The sequence below is a fragment of the Peromyscus leucopus genome, chromosome 13, assembly GCF_004664715.2.
Source record: "Peromyscus leucopus breed LL Stock chromosome 13, UCI_PerLeu_2.1, whole genome shotgun sequence".
Taxonomy (NCBI): Eukaryota; Metazoa; Chordata; class Mammalia; order Rodentia; family Cricetidae; genus Peromyscus; species Peromyscus leucopus.
In genome coordinates, this window is record NC_051074.1 from 61,855,119 (window position 1) to 61,873,570 (window position 18,452).

Below are 18,452 nucleotides of genomic sequence, written 5' to 3' on the forward strand. Positions count from 1 at the left end.
GCTTATCCAGGATGAGTGAGCAGCAGTCCCACGTTTTGGACCTGCCACTCACGGAAGCGGCAACGTACGCTGAGATTTGCCCCAAGTCCAAGCCTCATTGGACCCAGTGACTCCGCCAGCGTGGATTCCGAGATGTGCCAGGTGATGAACAGCACCCCGAGCGTTCTCTCAGCCCACCCGTGAGTCACACCTTCTGTTGTTAGGCATCGTGTGGCCTCTGTTCACTGACTCACCACCGTCAGTCATGGAAGTGCCAGCAAAGACAGGTGTTCCTGCTGCTCCTTACCGTAACCCCGTGTGCCCATGAACACTGTCAAAAACCAGAGACTCGGTGGTATGCCTCTCCCTCCCACTCTCGAGGCTCTCATTCCCTGAGTCAGTTTCATTTCTGTAAACACGGAGGAACGGCGGCAGGCTCCCACGGGCCTTCTTGGCATGGCCTGTCATCACTCTAATGGCGCCCACCCCGGGAAGACACCTGATCACACCTAAAAAAGAAGAAACTTCCACAGAAAGTCTCTGATACCTTTAAACCCTTCAGCAAAGCACACAGGGACAGACCAGGACCGCCGTTTCCTTTATCAGAGCCTCCCACTGTCTTCCTCTTAGCTGCTTCTGAAAAATTCCTGATCCCAGTCCTGGGAGGGGAAAGACAATGCCAATTCGCATGGCTGCTATTTAAAGATGAGACCAAAACGCTATACATATGCTCCAACGTGGCCACGATTTTAGCTGTTCAGAGAACACAGCAAGATAAATAGCCATGCCATGAGAAATTACAGCATTATGTACTGCAATAAATATGACAAATGATAGGCCAGATATTCATTGGCTCATAACAGTTGGCAGGCACAACCATCTATGGATCCAAAGTTCAAACTATTTGTTTTCTCTCTTACAGCTGCCTTGATATTTCTCCTTCTCAGCTGGAACCTCTGGCCCCTAAGGTAGCCTGGACAACCTTGCAAAATCTTTGACCTTAATAGGTTTTTACTAAGAACTGTAGGTACTGCAATAAAAAAAAAAAAAGCCAAACTGTGTGTACAACAAAGAAAGCAACACACACACACACACACACACACACACACACACACACACACACACACGGCACAGGGCAAGGGGTTTCTTTTTCCTAATATAGAGGTTTTTTTTTTTTTTTTTTTTAACTTGGAAAGAATCCTAAAGTAGGAAAGGCAAACATAAAGATAATTAAGAAAAATGATGGTGTCTGTTGCCTCAGAAGAAATAAATCTTGTGTGTCTCTCCTTCATTTATTGATTAAACAAGGAACCCTACAATGGATTCCAGCCCCTGCTTTTGTCACTAGAAAGGTAACCCTGAAGTCCATTATTTCATTATGTGAAATGCTAATCTATATTTCTCATTTAGAATCTAAACTCACTGCTTGGTAGAAATCTCACAACTTCTACCACCGATAAGAGGAAGCCTAATGACTCAATGTCACCAGAGCCAAAATTACCAATTAGGCCAGTGGTGGTGCATCTCTTCAGTGGGCTTCCAAGGCAGAGTCTTGACAGCACAGGGTTGGAAAATCCATGCTGCGAAAAATCAGGCTATTAAACAGGTGTCCTTCTGAACACGGTCACTCCCCGCTCTTGATTCTCCCACTAGACTGCAGAATAGTATTGCAACAGAAAGGTGGAGAGAGTCTTTCCTTGGGTTCTGAAAGGTGTTGAACAAGTTCCCTATAACTGTAACTTACACAACTCAACGTGGAAGAGAAGGAATTCAGTAAGACAATGGATATTCTTCTCAGGTAACTTATCTGTATGACCGTCGTTTTCAGCATGTACTAAAGCAAAATGATCACACCCAAGAGCATTTCTATATATCCTCCACTGTGCACAAAACACCAGATCAAGAGTTATGAGGAGCAAATTTTGGAAAGAGAGATTTCAGAGCTATAAAGAGCTCTACTGCCATTTCTCACTAGATATCATGCCATCAGATCAACACTGCCACAGTAACGAAGCCATTATTTGTGAACCAAATATGCATGAAGCACGGCCTACGTGTAAAGCAGAGAGCATCATTTGGGCTCCTGGGGATGAAGATAAACCAGACAGGATAGCTCCCAGTCATGAAGACGAATCACAGTATAATTCATGTGGTAAGACAGAAACATGAAAGACATGAACAGCTCTGTGAAAGTCAAGAGACACACTCGGCTTCGAGAACAGAACAAAGCAAGGCTTCCTGGAGAAGGAGATTCTTAGGAAAAAGGAAGGACTTGAACACAAAGTCCTCATAAAACAGCAAAGGTACACCAGCCTGAGGAAGGAGCCAAACAAAACCAGGAAGGCTGGAAAGTGCTTCTAAGCCAAGCTGAGCGAGAAAACAAGTGAAGGGCAGACATGCAAATAAGCATTGAAAATAGTTTACCCACAAATATCAGCTGAGGAGGGCTCTTAGTATATTCCTGGAAGTTTCTAAGGCACTGGGGCCAGAGTTTAAAAAACAAACAAACAAAACCTCAACTCACACAGAGTTGTGCTCTCGCTGGAGGAGAGAGACACTAAAAAGAACAACAACAACAAAACAATGTGTCAGATAGTTCTAAAGAATGTATCAGTGCACAGAGGTTGTAGAAAGTAGTCGGGCACAATTGTTTGATAGGGCATCTTTCAGGGAGGAATTTAAAGTAAGCGAAGGATAAACTAAACCTATTTTAAAGGGATACAATCCAGGCAGAGACCCTAGAGGTGAAATGTGTCTGGTGTGGTGTAGAAAAGATGTGCTGTTGACTTGGCAAAAACAGAGGCAAGAGATAGATACAAGAGCACTGGGCTTGGAGGATGGGCGCAAGTCACATCTTCAGGGCTTGGCTGCTAACGTTAGAGCTTTGATATGAGACAACATTGGAGGGTTAGTTACATCTTGAGATGAGCGCTACGGCTGCTGCGTGGAAAGCAGACAGAAAAGGATGAGGATGGAGTTCAAGAGACCCAGTAGAAGATCACAGCAGCATGCAGAACATTCCGGAAAAGAAGGGATTGCAGTGTAAAGAAGAGACATGGATAAGGCTTATGCCATGAGAGCAAGAAAAGTTGAAAGATTTCTGATAAGGTGCTTATTCCCGTTCTGAATTGGGCAAATATCCCTCTCTTTATTTACAAAAAAAAAAAATAGATTATAAGGTTTTCAGTTAATTAGACTCCACCATATCAATTATATTCAAAACATGAGAGCAGCACAGTTAACTCAGGTAACCAGGAAATTCTGAGGAAGGAGATAGAATCAAACATATAACACTATGAGCTGTGAGAAAGCTAATGGAGAGGCACATCAGCCCAGAAAAGCAGTCACATGGACTGTCTAGACCATCGCAAATACTGCACAGCAAACACTCAGTGTCCCGGGACAGCCGAGGGTCAGTCCATTTCAGGCCACACTTCTCCCTTCTGCAAAGAAGGTGTAGACCTAAGGAACATGGAGGGGGACTTGAGTCTTTTGCCGTTCTACAGAGTGTATACAATGCTTTCACTCACCTGTTTAATGAATCTATAAGTTGTCACTACTAGTCTGGGTCCTGCTCAGTTTTTGTTAGAGACACAAAGAACTTGGTCTTTGTGTCCCTGGACAGCATCAAATCCTCACTGGTAACAGTTCCAGCTGCACCATCAGCATTACCATGCAAGACAGAATAAATCTCGATGGCACAACTCACTTGACCAACCACCTTAATCGGCTTTCTTGCCTAGGACTTTGGGACTCCAACTTTCTCCATTCACAAACTAATAATTCTCAGTTTAGAAAGTCTACTGTAGCCCTCTACATCTCTTATGGGCTGTTGAAAAGAAGACTCTGATTCTATGTGACAGCCATATTGTAACTTCTTTCCTGATAAACTCAGCGTAAACCTTCTCTGGGACACTAGTCAGGGAAATGTGTGGTATCAGACATTGTCTGTGTTTTCAGGGTGCCTCGAGGGAGCAGGGAGTAACTGGTGGTGGCTTCCTACCTAACACTCGTGTGAGCTAAAGATATCTGCTCCACACCCTTCCTTGTGAATGAGAATGCAGCTTTCCTCACCTTCACACTTTTCCTCACTCCTTCAGGGCACCACTCTGATATCTAGCCCCCACTCCCCATTTCCCATCACAGCTTCATTTTATTAGTTACACAAGCTACCATGTCTGGAGAGAGATGATGCTTGCTTGATGGAGCTGGTATCTCAACAGTCACATGACTGATAAACTCTTAAAATCATCCAGGTAAGGTGTCCTGCGGGAGACAGCTGTGTCCAATAGAAAAGACAGGGAAGGTGATATTTTCAAATGCCTGCAGCAACCTCCAGGTCAGTTGCCTTGTCTAGCCCAAAAATAAAATCTGAAAGAAAAAAAAAGGAGGAAAAAAGTCCACCAGCATAATGTGATGAGAAAGCAAGGTGATATGTCAGAAATAACAATGCAGGTCAAGCTGGCATTTGTTGTCACCGAGAGTGACGAGCAGCTCTTCCTTGCCCTATGGCTGCTTCTGCTCCTCCAGGAAAAAATGATTCTATGTCAGCCATTATCTTCCCAGAGCAATAAAATGTGAGCGTTTTTCTCACTATAAAATGATAGCCCCCTTGCAAATTAAGAGTGACCGTGACTCTTGCTAGGTGACAGCGGGTTTTGGAAAACAGCAATTATTCACATCATGGCACTTTAAAAGTATCTTAAAGTAGTGTTTCTCAAACTTTTTTTTATTAGTTCTTTGAGAGTTCATACAATATGTTTTGGTCATATTCACCTTCCTCTCTCTACTCTTCCCATATTCACCCCCCTTCCCAACACACACAATTTTGTGTCCTCTTTTTTTCAATGTATTAAGTCTAATTTGTGCGCACACACACACACACACACACACACACACACACACACACACACACATTCTTGTATGTATGATTTTCCTCTGAAACATGGTCAACCTATCAGGGGCTACGCTCTTAAAGAAAGCTAACTCTCCCCCTCCTGGCAGTTATCTATTGCTAACACCTTCTCAGTTAGGGGTGGGACTGCATGTTCACCCCTACCTCTCCATGCTGTAATTTTGACTGGCTTGAGAGTCTACAGGTCTTGTGTATGCTGTCACAACTATCATGAGTTTATACGTGCACCTGCCCTGAGGTGTTCATAAAACACTGTTTCCTCATAGCTATCTGCTACCTCTGGGTCCTGCAACCTTTCTACCGTCTCTTCCATAATGATCTCCGAGCCTTGGGGTGAGCGGGCACAGCATAAATGTTCCCTTTAGTGCTGAGAATTCTGTGTTCTCTTATGCTCTGCACCTTGGCCAGTTGGATGTTAATCGCCATCTCTACACATAGAAGAGGCATTTAACTATGTGAATAACAGTAAGTCATTTGGAGTCAGTTTAATATGTGTCCATTTAACAGAATAATAGTAGGTTCTTCCTCAGGGTTTATGATTTGTCTAGCAAGGAGTTCTTGTTTTGCTATGGATTTCAACCCATGAGGTGAGGCTTAAATTCCATCAGAAAGTTGTTGGTTACTCCCATGGTGCTTTTGCCATTATGGCACGAGTGGGCGTGTCTTGCCAAGCCACCCTTTATGTTTGCAAAGGTCACAGCAGGGTCCAGCTGAGTTTGACTTTTCTCCTCTGGGATCCTGATTAGCACCTTCCGGCATGATGATAACTGGCCACTAGGAATGAAGCTTACAGGTTAGGAAGCTTTATTTCTCCTATAATATACATACAGATTCCCTGATGATCTTGCTAAAAGTTAGCTTAAAATTGTGGTATAAGAGTTGAGGGTATTCCCTAAAATTCTACATTTCTAACGTGTTTCCAGGTGAAAGTCTGTACTGTAAGTTTTCACCCACATTTGATGTGTTGGACACTAAACAATATCCCCAGTGTTAAACTTGTGATCACTCTTGTTTTTCTTTGCCTTTGAGAAGATTCCTGTATATTTGGTGTGTGTTCAAGAGCCTTGCTTTCCTATTGACAGTTGAAGGTAATTTGAAGTCTATGGGTGCCCAGGTGTCACTGTCCCCAAAGAGAGTGGTTCCATTCTTCACTTATGAATCTTGCTGTACCCCTTATACTTACTGTGTAAGTCATGTGACTGACTCGTTGAAATGGGGACATTTTCCTTCTTAACCATTCTGAATGTTAGTAATTAAATCCTTAAGAAACCCAGTAAGCAGAGAGTTAGCTTGTTTTGGTTATGATTTAGGTCTGTGGAAAGTATTAAGGCTTGCCTTTCTAGATGAATAACATGCTCTTTTACCTACTTCTTGGTAGAATAAGAGCTGTGGGAAAATCAGGGAAGGAGGTTTAGAGTAAAAATAATGATACTCTACATTTTGATTCAGATCCTGTCATTTCAAAGAAACCTCTAAAGATAGATTGATTTTGATAATTTCCTGAATTCCCCTCAACATCACCTGGAGCCAATCAAGAAAAATCAGATCTGCTCTGACATTTGGGTGTGAAGCAAAAACAACACCTTTCTATTCTCAACAGCAGTGTTTCTGGATGTGTGAGGGTGAGATGCTGAGAGGTTGGAGACTCTGCCTTATCCATGCACACAGGGAGAGCACATGCCACTGTGTCCTCGGGGAGCTTGGAGTCAGACTGTCAAGGGTAGTGGATCTATCTGAAAATCACTTTGAAGCAGGGTCCACTGATCAGGCCAATTTGCTTTGCAGATAAATATCATCTAAAGTCAAGATTGAGAAGACACTGTTTCTTTAAAACCTATGCCAATTTTCAGATCATCAATTTATTCTCAAATTGCAGAGTTGGGAATGGCAGTTGGGGATGCAGGAGGATATATTGTCCAATTGTCATTTAACCGTACATAAATTAAACGTCTGCATAAAAAGAAATGCATTTTACAATTTTCAAATTGATGAAACTTTTATGGGAAGATATAATGAGAAAAAGGATGTATTTCATGAGGAAAGAATGCTGTCTGGAACAAAGAACCACAGGCAAGAATTTAGGAGTCTAGGACAGAGTTGGTGGCATCCCAAAGCACGCCTTCAGGAATAGATGCTCCGGGGAAGGTCAAAAGAGCGTCAGCTGAGCACAGATGCTCCCTGCCTCCTCTGAAACCTTAAAGAAGCTCTAGTCCCAGGCTGTCGGGGGGGAGGCAGGACCACTTTGGATTTGGCTGGATGATCCGCGGCACATTACTGAAGGGCGCAAGGCATGAAGATGGGGCATGCCACAGTAGACGGAAGGCCTGAACTGCCAGTCAGACTGCCTGAGTCTGAGTGCACCTGCCAGCTGCGTGGCCTTGGACCGGTCACACAACTTCCTTGCACCTTAGTGTCTTTTTGTAAAATTAAAAAAAAAAAATAGTAATAGTAACTGTGCCATGGCATTTTTATCAGTATCTCATGAGTAACTAATGTTCAGATATACCCACATATGAGTGCTGTATGTTTCTTACATGAATGAATAATAAAGCATAGCAGCTTGGGTGCATGTTCCTGATTATAACACAAATCTTAAAATGTTTTGTTAATAAGAAAAACCTGGAACCAGATATTGGGGTGAAAGCTGAAAGATTAGAGAAGCAGAGTAAGCCTCATCTCGCCAACTTCTCAGCCGATACTGTTTCCTCAGACTGAAGTCCTCTGAGTCCTCACCTGAAAGGGTCTGAGTTGAACTGCCTTAGTTCCTGTCTCCTCATGCCTTATATACCTTTCTCTGTCCTGTCACCGCTTCATGGGATTAAAGGTGTGTGATTCCCAGTACTGGGAATAAAGGCATGTGCCACCACTGCCTGGCTCTGTTCCCAGTGTGGCCATGAACTCACAGAGATCCAGAAGGATCTCTGCCTCTTGAGTGATGGGATTAAGGACGTGTGTCACTACTGTCTGGCCTCTATGTACAATCTAGTGGCTGGCTCTGTCCTCTGATGCCCAGATAAGTTTATTAGGGTACACTGTATATCACCACACCTGATGCTGGTTCTCTGCCACTCAGTGGACATGCTACCCCATATTTGAAGATTAGAATAGCTACTACTTTGCTATCAAGTCAGTGGTCTTTGGCAAGCTACCAACCTATCTGAAGCTCACAGAGCTCATACAGCAGAGTACTTCCAAATAAATACCCCTATTAGTCTCATCATTAGATCTAGTAAGTAGAATTTAACTCTCCGAAAAAAAATAGTTTATACAAGAAAAGGACAAAGCAAGAAAAATCAAACAACAAAAAAATCCTGTCATATCACACAAGCAGTTCAGGTGAGCATCTCCCCTTAATCAATCCACTCTGGGAACAGCCATTCATCAATCAGGACTTCAAGGGGGTTGCCCTGCAGCTCATATTTGAGTGTACAGCCCACAAAGTGATCTCTTTTATTGCTAGATTATTTTAACATGGCGCATGATGGTAGCACCTTCCACTTACACAGGGCATTAATGTTTGCAACGCCTTCCACATCCGTTATTTTATTTAACCAGACATCTTGTGAGAGCCTCATTTGTCTCCAGAGAAGCAGCTTTGAGGACATTTCCAAATAGGATGTTGAAACACACTTCCATGCCTCCCAAGAGCCTCTGCGTGTTTGCCCCAGGGAGTAAGGCCAGCCTGATGGAGATTCCTCATGTTTCCTTCTTCCCTCTTTTATTTGCGTCTGTCCAATCCTGTGCCACTCACTATTTTGAAGATATCTCTGTTTCAATTAAATTGTATTTTTTCACATAGTCAATATCTCCATGCATTGACTATCACAAGACCCCAAACTTCATTTCCATGGACTAGCCCCTCAAACCCCTGACTTGATGTCCCTCCCACCTCTAGCCATTGGTATGTAACCTAAGCATTAGTGGCATCCATCATATCTCCAATCCACTTGCTCTTCAGCAGATAATCACCTTGGTGAGGTTTTATTATGTAGCTATTGACTCCGTGCTTTACTAGGAAATACTGCCTACTTTCAAAAATAACTGGAATTGCCATTTAAAAAAACATGAATAATCAGGAGTTCAACAAGGGATACACCAACCCAGGGCCAGGAAGAGGGAGCCTTTTGTCTGCTCTGCACACACGAACAGCTCTCCTCACTCAGAAGGTCACCCTGTGAAGGGAGTGCAAACTTTGACTGAGGCTGACAGAGGCATCTAAAGACATTTTTTTCTCCTTTCCCCAGCCCAGAATCCTCCACTTCAGGCCTGTTTAGGTCTCTGGAGATTCCATGTGCTTGGCTCTCCCTCTCCTGCCTTCCTTAAGATGTGGAGTCTATTAAATTTAACAAATATTCATATCATGTTCTTTGCATATATTCTAAGTGCATCACATATTAGGTCCCTAATCCTACGAGCAATGCTCCCTGACACGATGGTTATTCATTATATCAATGAATAATCAACTGTAAAGTGGAGAGGTGCGGTTGGACTCTCTTCTCCACCACCAGCCCCAAATAATGACAAGAACACTCATTAACTATGGAAGCTCGGTCTTCAGCTTAGACTTGTCTAAATGAGCTCTTATAACTTAAATTAACCCATTTGTATAACTCTCTCTCATCTGGCACCTTCTGTTTCCTCTCCATGTCTTCTGGCTTCTCTGCCCTTTTCTTCCCAGAGCTCTCTCTGCCCAGAAGTCCCACCTACCTAGTCCTCCTGACTAGCTATTGGCTGCTCAGCTTTTTATTACACCATTCACAGCAATACACCTTCACACAGTGTACAAATATCTCATATTCCCCCCTTTCTGTCTAAATAAAAAGGAAAGGTTTTGACTCTAACATAGTAAAAGTGTATACAATGAGAACAACTATCAAGTAAGAATTACGTTCACAATGTTTAGTCCATATGTATTTGGCAAATTCAGAGAAAGCACTGTATTATCTATCCTATCTAAGTGAGTCTGAAATTTTACACCTAAACCATTTCTGTCATAACTTGTATTACCATCCTAAAAATGCCTTTTTGGACCTAAAAATATCTTTTTAGACAAACAAATTAAGTTTTTATGTTTCTCAACATTATAAACTTTTTATCTCTTATGTAAGTTTTTTTTTTATATTTGGTAACAAGGAAAACTGTATATTATCTAGTCTTTAATCCCCATCAGAGACCCAAGAAGGATATAATATTACCTGAGTAAACAGAAAGTGCAGAGCAAACAACTTCCAAAACTATAGAAATGACAGAGATAGCTGGCTGCCTGCCTGGATAGTCACCCGAGGTTCCTCTGTAACATTGGGGCATCCATCTTCAGCCTATAGGCCAAGAATATCTGACAGACTTTGCTTTGAAGCAGGAATTTTGAAGGGCTGACCTACCTTGTATTGGCAAAGTTTGGCAGTCACTACTTTTGTGTCCTGCATGTCCAATTTGGACAACATGCTGTCAGCAGTTGAGGCAAGGACAGTTTCTTGTCTGAATGTCTAGCTTTGCCACATTGAAATCAAACTCCATTTGGAGGTTCTTGGATGCCCATCATCCTTTTTGGAAATAAATTGGTGCTGCCAGTAGCAGATGTGTCTCACTGTCATGAAAAGTCTTATGCTATTAAAACATTTTAAGTGCCATGTTCTGTAGTCTTTGAAGTGTTTAAAGACTATCAATTTAAAATATGTTCCTGCTTGACCTTGAAAACATACCTAATGTGATTTTAATTTGATTGTTATAGATTACTAACTACTAAACTTGTCTTTTTTTATCATCTTAAATAGCTTTCAATTATTAAAACTTTACATTACATTTTTAAATGATCTGTATAGGTACAATACCTTAAACAAATGTAGAAACATATATACAGCATAACAAAAATAACCTTAAATTTGTATCAATATGCAAAAATCCATACTAATGTAGAATATTTGAGATTAGTGGTTGTTCAAACGTAGACTCAACAATCCACAATTTTATGCCATCATTTCTATACTCTATCCTCCATTTTTCCCTTCAGAAAGAGGTCCCTGAATCTAATCTCCTGTGTTTAGCTTTTTTCTTGACCATGACCAATAACAACTTGTAACCAACCACCCTAAAGATAGCAGACATTCATAACCCACTGAATGACCAAAACCACCCACCCTACTGTGGTGGTATTGTGTTCTCCAAAATACTGTGCACCTTAATAAACTTATCTGGGGTCAAAGAACAGAAAAGCCACTAGATACAAAGGCTAGAAAATGGTGGCACTCACACCTTTAATCCTAGCATTCCAGAGGCAGAAATCCCTCTGGATCTCTGTGAGTTCAAGGCCACATTGGAAACAGCCAGACATGGTGACACATGCCTTTAATCCCAAGAAGTGAGCCTTTAATCCCAGGGAGTGATGACAGAAAGCAGAAAAATATATAAGGAGTGAAGACCAGAAACTAGAAGCTTTTGGCTGGTTAAGCTGTTAGGCTTTTGAGCAGCACGGTTCAGCTGAGATTCATTCAGATGAGGACACAGAGGCTTCCAGTCTGAGGAAACAGGATCAGCTGAGGAACACAGCAAGTAGCTGTGGCTTGTTCTGCTTCTCTGATCTTCCAGCACTCACCCCAATGCCTGGCTCCAGGTTTGTTTTTATTAATAAGACCCTCTAAGACTCATGCTGCAACCCCACCTCTTGAGAATGTGGGTGCTGTGTTCTCTAGAGTGCTTCTTGTTGTCTGGGGGCAATGGTATCTTTAAGGGACCCTAAGAAAATTGGGATAATAGTAAAGTCCTGGGAGAACTAGCTCTATTATTTTTTGTTTAGACTCTGTGTGATGGAAAAGTGCAGAGCTTATCTGAAGTCTTGGCTGGATAGTCTGTGAGGTAGAACCATCTCAACTAGCAGCTTTGACATTGTTCTGAAAACAGAATTTTGAGGAAACAAACAGAGGCATTCTGAAAGGCTGGATCACCTGGGCTACTTGTGTTTATCGGTGTCAGGTGTTTTTTTTTTTTTTTTTTTTCTGAAAACACATAAACTTTTAAAGGCAGCAAACGTATCTGTATTAACACAAGTATGGAATGTGCTGTGTGTACAAGTCAGCTAAAGATGATTTTTTGTTCTATGTTTGACCAGGTAAAAGGCACCTGTTAACTATATAAGTCTGTTTGCACTGTATAACCAAACCTCTATCCCTGCCATATGAGAGGGTGGTGTTTAGTAATAAGTCATGAGGACTCTGTTAACAACAAGATGTATCATGTCCCGTCCAGTCTCAGAGCTGTTCCCATGTCGAAGGATCAACATACATGTTGCCTGTCCTGTATTCTTCCCTGGGTTGTTTTCTGTATGTCTGTAAACAAGATTTTTAGAAAGTCTCCCCAAATCAAATCTGATCTTCACTAATTTTGAAGAGAACCATAACTTTTTGTTTCCTATGGAAACACAGGCATAACCTCTCCCCAAAGCAACAGAATATTTTACTTCCATTTTGGAGTTAAGACATTTTTCAATTATTTAAGTTGGTTTAGATTAGCAGTTTCCATAGTCCAATGTCCGTCAGCAACTATTGTATTTTTTTGTTTGTTGTTGTTTAATTTAAAAAATTAAAGTCAACAAAACACCGTACAGGATCCAGACACATTGTGTATTTCCCATCTTTATGTGGCTGGCTCTTTTCTTTTATCTTACTTTACTCTCTCTTTAAAGACTTTATTATTTTTAAACTATTTGTTTTTCTGTAATTTTCTACACTCATTTTCTTTTCTTTCTTTAGCATTTAAGCATAGTATATCTGTTTAGAGGCTTTCTTGGTCTGGGCTTCACTTTTTGCATGTCTGAAACCTTCTCTGTGAGCCAGACTGTGAACTACTAAGCAGTTGCCAGGTCCTCTGCTGTGTGGCTCCACTTAGCACATGGCCTGGTGACTAGCTCTGCCCCTTTGGATTGGTGAAAGTGGAGCCTGATGCCTGGGGCCCCAGCCTTGAGCCAGTCTCTCTCCCTCAGCTCCAGTGGGTGCTTCTACACAGTCTCCTGCCCAAAGGAGCGCACCGCCTGCCGTTCATAAACCCCATTCAAGTGCTTGGTAGCAGAGCCTCTTAAAGAGTCTCAGCTCTGTACGGTGCTTCCAAACCTACTCAGAACTTTTTTTTTCAGCTTTCTCAGGCCCTATGTGGATTTACATGACCCATGTTAAGTGCCAAATGTAATGAGTCCTTTTTCTGTCCCACAAGCCAGCTCTCAAATAATGGCATGGAGACTTCTTATTATGAAAGCTTGGCCTTTAGCTTAGGCTTGTCTCAACTAACTCTTATAACTTAAATTAATCCATTTATATTAATCTATGTTCTGTTATGTGACAGTACCTCTCTTTCATCTTATACCTCCTGTTTCCTCTCTGTGTCTCCTGGCTTCACCTATCTTCTTCCCAGAACTCTCCCTGCCTGGAAATCCTGCCTATAACTCCTGACTAGCTATTGGCCATTCAGATTTTGATTACACCAGTCACAGCAAATACATCTGCACACAGTGTACAAATTCCTCACGACAGAGAGGTCAGGTGAATGACACAGGATCCAGCTGCTTGACATAACCAGAACAGGACTCCAGCGATGAGGGTCTAGAGTCCATGTTCTCTGCCCCAGCTCTGCTATCCCTTTCTCTTGAGCTACATGGAACCACCGCTTCCTGGAGGGTGCCAAATATCCCACCCGAACTTTAACGTGGGATTCATCATGCAGCACCATGGCTCCACTCATTCACCATGTTGGAGGGAAATTATCCAAATAATCCACTTCAGAATTCTTGGAAGTGTATTCCTCATCTGTCTGAATCTTAGGCACTCCCTCAGCTTCAGGCACCTGCCACTCACCCATTCGGTCTCCACCTAAGCATGTGCATTACCCAGCGTCAGATCAGCAGCTGGGTGACCCACTAGGATATAGAAGAAAAGAGTTAAAGCCGGGCGGTGGTGGCGCATGCCTTTAATCCCAGCACTTGGGAGGCAGAGGCAGGCGGATCTCTGTGAGTTCGAGGCCAGCCTGGGCTACCAGGTGAGTTCCAGGAAAGGCGCAAAGCTACACAGAGAAACCCTGTCTCGAAAAACCAAAAATAATAATAATAATAATAATAATAATAATAATAATAATAATAATAGAAGAAAAGAGTTAAATCCACAGACAGTGGGCTTGATGACCTTCACATTTCTATGCTCTTCCTAGAATGGGATTTTTGCACTGAGCCTCTTTAACAGCACATGAACATGTTATCTAGATTTGGAAGATAAGAGAGATGAAATGGGAAAATAAAGTATATACCAGACTTACGACAAGACAAAGTATTTCTGTTTTTCTTTTGGAAGGAAGAGAATAATCTTTGTAGAAAAATGTAAAGATGATAACATTAAAATAAGTAAGAATGTGGCACTCCACCTGGCACCTAAGTTCTTCAAGTCTGTAACCTACAGGAAAACCCCAGGGCTCCATAGACCCTGTCTCACCAGTCTGGGTATATTCAACTTCAGACCTCAGTATTGTTTTCATTATTTTATGCAGCCTAATAAATTACCGGCCACGTACTGGCTTAAAATATTTATTATGGCAGCACTGCCTGGTCTGTGAAGGACGGCAAATTTCTGTCAGTATAACTCACACCCATTGATTGTGTGTGAAACTGGGCTGGGGCTTCAGGAACTGGCTCTGAAGGAGGGAGGAGAGTGAAACTTCAGCTCTTCCTGATGTGTCATCCCTGCGGATGCCACTTCCAGATAACATACAGGGTTTCCCAAGGAAGCTCCCACCCCCCACCCCCCACCCCACCCCCACTGCCACATGTACCAAGTCCATGTGCTCCTCGGAGAGCGATACTTTCCACAAAAGGGTTGCAATTCACTGGAAAGCTGATTATATCACACTGGAAGAGTGTGTGTGTGTGTGTGTGTGTGTGTGTGTGTGTGTGTGTGTGTGTGTTTATCACCTATAAATTCAACAGATTAAAAAGCCTTTAAAAACAGAAGACTGGCAAAAGCCTTGGCTTATTCTATCATTAATTGTTTTCTTAAATTTTGGAAATTATTCTTGTTAAAATTCTGGAACATATGTTGGAACTGTAATAAGTCTTATACAGTTCTGTTGTTTTGTTCTTCCTTATCCATGCATAAAATGTAATATTTCTAATATAGCTAAGCCAGGCCCTAAAAGAAGAGCATCAGTTAGTTGCAGACTTTATCCAAGGTGAGACTTACACTCAATAATAATAAATGTGTGAAGAATAATACACTTCAAGCATAACATTTTATAGACACTCAAATTAGTACATGACCAAAAAAGTATCACAACTAAGTACTAACAGCTCACTGCTAGAAAAGTAGGCTGTTTAGAAAGTGAATGTCTTTATCTGGGCCATATAAAGAATATATTCAGTTACTCTAATATGAAGAAATCAATGTAAAAAAAACCCTGGAAAATGCAATAAATATTTAGCTTTCTTTGTAGGTGGGAGTTTCTAATGAATAGAAGAAGGCATATAGACAATGGTTAGTTGTTTTAAAAGGTAGTTTTTAATTTCCAAATATTAAAAAAATAGAATAGATTTAATTAGAAAATATACTGGAGATATATTTCATAAAATCTAGTGTGCCATGTACTACCTAGAAGGTTTGGAAGGCTTATTTAGTAAGAAAAATGCAAAAAAAAATCAATATTATTATTATAATCGGGGAGGAGAATAAACAGATTTAAGAAATAAATATAAATGATCAATTAAAATGCAAATAAAATGTTTTATACCCACAGTTCAACCAAACTTGAACCAAAAAAATGCTTTTTTAAAAAATTCATATCTACAGTCAGTAGGTACAGACTTTTCTCTTGTCATCATTCCCTAAAGCATAAAATATAACTGTGCTTACAGAGCTTTCACAGTGTATTTAGCAGTACTGGAACTCCAAAGATTATGTTATGGGCCCTACGTGAGCACTGGCAGACTTGGGTACTCACGGGATTCCAGAAACCAGATTTCCCACACAGCAAGGAAAAGCAGGATCTTCATCTTATTGGAAAATCAAATAGTAGCTTTAGAAACACTTACTCAACTATCTTACCGAAAGACTTTAGGATCCAAAGCATTCAGTAGCAATGAAGAGCTGGAGGAAGTGACCTCAGACACTGCATCGCGTGGGCTGGGAAGATGGGTCCATCGGAAGTGTGTTTGCTTTACAAGAATGAAGAGCTGAGTTTGGACCCCCAGAACCCAAATAAAAGGCCAGGCATGGTGACAGATGCCAGTAACTCCTTCACTATCAAGATGGGAGACAGAAGGAAATGATCTCTGGAAGTCTGTGGGTCACCTAGCCTGACATGCAGAATTCCAGGCCAATAAGATCCCTGTCACAAACAAACAGGAAAGTTTCCTGAGAAGTAGCACCTAAGGGTGTCCCCTAACCCTGCACCCACATCTGTAAACACATACATCAATGTTCACGGGTACGTGTCACACATAAAACTACATTGTGCTATGTGTAAGTTAGTGTAATGGTTCTTAAAACTAGTCGAGTGGTAATGATCAACAGACTTTCTGGACAATTAGCTATTCCAGCTAAATAATCTGTCTTCTAGAGACCTGACCAAAGTCACTAAAGGCATCTGAATACCAGTCAGTAGGATATGCTAGTAATTACAGAAAAGTTTTGAATGTTGAAATAACTGGCATCTTCATGATGGAATATAATATGAATGTCTTTATAATCACAATTTAAAGAAACAATTTATGTCTTGAAATGGTGTTTCCAGTATACAAAAATTAAAAAAAAAAATCATGGTACATAAGACATAGCATTATCACAATTTGAATGAAGAAGCATATGGATTGAGATATCTAAAAAGCCAATATTCGGGGGTCTGAGCGATGCTTCACTGTTTAGGAGTGCTATCTGCTCTTTGAGAGAACCTGAGTTTGATTCCCAGCACGCAGCAGGGTACCAGATCCAAGAGGTTTAACACCCTCGTCTGGCCTCCAAGGGCAGCTGCACTCAAGTTAACATGCCTACACACAAATACATAGACAAAAAAATAAAAACTGTAAACCAGTATTTTAATTGACTCCCTCTAAAGAGTAACATTTGAAGTACTTTTCATAGTTTTCTTGATGCTTTGCTATATTTTTTATAATGATCGTGTATATCTCTTATTGCCAGGGAAAACAAGATCTTAATTATGTGTATATTGATAGAAACACACTTAAACTAGAAAAACTAGCTTTCTGGGATAATTTGGAAAACTCAAGTCAAACACTGTATAAAAAAAAGCTACATGACAGATTCTAGTGAGAATCAAAATTTATGAAAAGTAAATTCCTTCAATGAACGATCCCTCCATTATTCTTAGTGATCTGCAGTTGCCATTAGGAGACAAATCTCCGAGTCTCTCATGTTTCTGCATATATTTTTACCCTGGTATGTTAATTTCATGAACAGCCTTGGGATCAACAGTGTCTCCCTCCAATACACCAGGCAGCAGACACAGGTACTTCAGTGCTGAAGACGTGGGTGAACTGGGTTCACAACTCTCTGTATGCACTAGCATTACATGACCATATCTCACATCATCCTGTAAGGATTAGAGCCAAGGCATGGTTGCTTCGAATAGTGCAGTTCCCTCTGCCTCTCACTCAGAAGTCTCACCCTCCACAAAGCTCCATGGAATTGTGCCAAGCTAGCTTGTGAGTAGGGCAGAGCCTCAGATCCTTTGCAACGCTCCACAGTTATCTGATTGCAGACACATCTCTTTGGCTATGAAGTGTTCCTAGTAAAATACACTTAGGAGAGCTAATAGTTAGTCTTTAATGATTATTTATAACTCATTGTATAATGGAATTATAAGATTCTGGGTTATAAACAAGTGAGGGAGGTGATGTGGGAAGAATATTCTATTCTCAGCAGAGCTTAGGGGAAAGTGTTCCACACACAGCAGAGCTTAGGAGACAGTCCTCCACACACAGCAGAGCTTAGGAGACAGTCCTCCACACACACCAGCATAGCAGAGTCTTCTGGAATTGAAATGGAAAGAAACAGAAAAGGACTACTGTGAGATTTGCCATCATCTTGGAGTATGAGAAGTTGTCACTAAACAAAAACAAATGACGTTGCATTGGTAAGTAGCTTAGTTGGCAGAATGCTTGCCAGGGCTAGCACGCGCAGGGTCCTGCCACCTAACCTTGGCATGGTGGCAATAACTCTGAAATCTCAGCACTTGGAAGGCTAAAGAAATAGGACCAGAAGTTTAATGTCTTCCTTGGCTACATAGTCAGTTCCAGGACAGCCTGGGCTGCAGAAGACTCTGTCTCCATCATACAATACATGGAAAAATATCTATAGCATACAACAAATGGACAAACCCTTATAATTGGCCAGGCAAGTCCTGAACCCTCACTCAAGAGAATGTCTGCAATTCTGTGACATTGTGGTGATAAGTTATACCAACTGGTTGTCAACTTTGGGAATTCCAGGTGGCATGTCATAGATCCTGGCAAAATGTGTGTGTGTTTGTTTGTTTGTTTTTATATTCTTTGACAGGATGTTTTGTGATAGTTTAG